At 39.6% G+C, this 2472-nt stretch overlaps 1 pseudogene; it reads right to left on the bottom strand.

The window, feature by feature from the left end:
* Positions 1-1072: 1072 nt before the first annotated feature.
* LOC110297138 lies at positions 1073-1464 on the bottom strand (annotated as a pseudogene).
* Between the last annotated feature and the right edge of the window lie 1008 nt (positions 1465-2472).

Here is a 2472-nt window from a genome sequence, read left to right as displayed (position 1 = left end):
GACCATGTTCCTGCCTTGAGGATAATGGACTGAACCGCTGAACATGTAAGCCAGCCCCAATTAACTGTTGTCCTTATAAGAGTTGCCTTGGTCATGGTGTCTGCTCACAGCAGTAAAACCTAACCAAGACAGTCTTATTGAGAGAGTCCTTCCCTGCACCTGTATCCTACAGAGTGCTGCCTGTGTCTTTTTTTTTTTTTTTTTTTTTTTTTTTTTTTTTTTTTTTTTTTTTTTTTTTTTTTTTAGTGGTTTCAGTGTTTCGGGTTTCACAGTTAGGCCTTTGACCGACTTGGAGTTAGTTCTTGTACAAGGTGATAAATACAGGCCTGATTTCATTCTTCTGCATGTGGACATCCAGTTTGCCCAGCATCATCAATTGAAGATGCTGTCTTTTCCTCAGCTTATGTTTTTGGCATCTTTGACAAATATTAAATGGCTGAAGTTCCATGTACTCATGTTTGGGTCTTCAGTTTTGTTCCACTAGTTTGCAGGTCTGTTTTTTTGTGCCAGTAGCATTGCTTTTACTACTGCCATATGATCCAGCTCTGCCAATCCTTGGCATACTCCCACAGATCGCTTGATTATTATCCATGCTCTTTGCTGCTCTAGTCATAGTAGCTAAGAAATGGAAACAATCTAGTTGTCTTCCACTAACAAATAGATATTGCAAATGGGGTACATGCATAGTAGAGAATGCCATTCAGCATAAGTAAAAGAAAAGTGAAGCCATGAACTTGGCAGGTAAAAGAATGAAGCTAGAAAAGGTGACTTTTAGTGAGGCAAACCAGACCTAGAAAGACAAATGTCAGATGCTCTCTCTCATCTGAGATTCCTAGCTCCAAAAGCTCCTAAAATTGATACAATCATTGTGCAAAATACATACACGAATACTGTCTTCTTTTATAAATATAAAATAAATAAGCAAGATGTAAAAATAGGCGTTTCCATTAATGAAATGAAAAAAATTTAAAAAGAATGTTTTCCTTTTGTTTTATTTGTAGAAGGGAAATTATCATCTAAGACAATATTCAAGTTTATTAAAACAAAAATTTTTTAAAGTATTATAAAATGTTTAGCTTTCATTTGCCTCAATGTTGCAGCCAAATTTCGTGTATAACTGCCCTTTCAGGTCGGCTAGCACCGATGAATGGATGCTACTTTGGACTCCAAGGCATTGACTTCTTCTTACAAAGTTCTCTTTGCACCTTCTAACATTTCCTGTGTTTCTTCTTGAGAGTGGCTAATGAAAACGTCTCTGATCTGGTCTGGGATCATTGAGCAGTCTTCATCTGCCAGCATGATGTCACCACAAGCATGCTCTAAGTTCCGGAGGTGTTCCTTCTTCACTTCTATCTCCTCCTTTAGCTCTGGGATTCAACTCATATTCCGAGCAAATTTGTTTGTTGATCTTCCAAAGTAACATTGATGTCTTCTGCAGCCGCCTTTCTTCATAGTGGCTACCATCTTGCCCTAGCTCCAAACCTTAGATTGAGTTTATAAGCTGGAGTAACTTTAGAAACCAGGCAAGTTAAGAGGAACCATAAGGTGAAGGCACTAGAGAGGGAAATAACAGGTTACAAGTGGCCCAAAGATGGAAACTAGGGGAACTTTAATGAGAAAGGAGAGGTAGATAATACAAGTGGAAAGAATTAGGAAAATCACAGTAAAGATGTCTGAAAAGGTTTGTAAGGAAGCATAGTATTAGGTAGCTATTTTAAAATACCAATAACGCGTTAACCTGTGTATATACAAACATATAAAGTTTAAATCCATAGATTATCTAAGACAATCCTCAATACCAGATATGCGAAGCCCTCCTTGAGTTGGTCAGGGTTGTTCGAGAGACTCCAAAAACCTTGTAGGCGATTGCTGTTGGCCTTCGTTGTACCCCAGAGGTAGAAGGTAAGTTATATCCAAGTTGGACCTGACCTAAAACCTCTCCCCTGAGAACTAGTTTTTATGACACCAGAGGGTAAGATACATGCTTCCAAAGGAGGGAAGCAAACATCTACCCAACTGTGATGCCTAGGAGCTAAAACAACAACTAGCATGTTAGGCTAACCCTAAGGGTGAAAGAGCGGCACATGCATCCTGGTGATAACAAACAGCTCTGTGATTGGACTTAAAGCCTGCACAAGAAGGGGGAAATGGGCCTGGTACTGGAAACCGAGCCAACTATCTAGGGCCAGTGAAGTCACGGATCGAAACTATAGCCACCACTATACTAAGCCAGCCTAATCCCTAAATATATTCTAAATATTCATCTCTATGCCCACAGATAATTGTAGTTATCAACCCTCATCAGGAGCCTTCTCTTTGTAGCATATGGAGGTCATTATAGAAAATCATATCTGATCTAAATGCAGAGTTGTGGATCCCAGTCCTAAGCAATGCATCTACAGCACAACGCATGCACCTCAGGTCAAGGCTCATTTTGGAAAGCAGGCCAGAAAGATCGGAAGAACCAGAGGA

The sequence above is a fragment of the Mus caroli genome, chromosome 6, assembly GCF_900094665.2.
Source record: "Mus caroli chromosome 6, CAROLI_EIJ_v1.1, whole genome shotgun sequence".
In the NCBI taxonomy this organism is placed as follows: domain Eukaryota; kingdom Metazoa; phylum Chordata; class Mammalia; order Rodentia; family Muridae; genus Mus; species Mus caroli.
The sequence above is the reverse complement of the archived record's forward strand: the minus strand, read 5'-3'. Positions and strand labels throughout refer to the sequence as shown.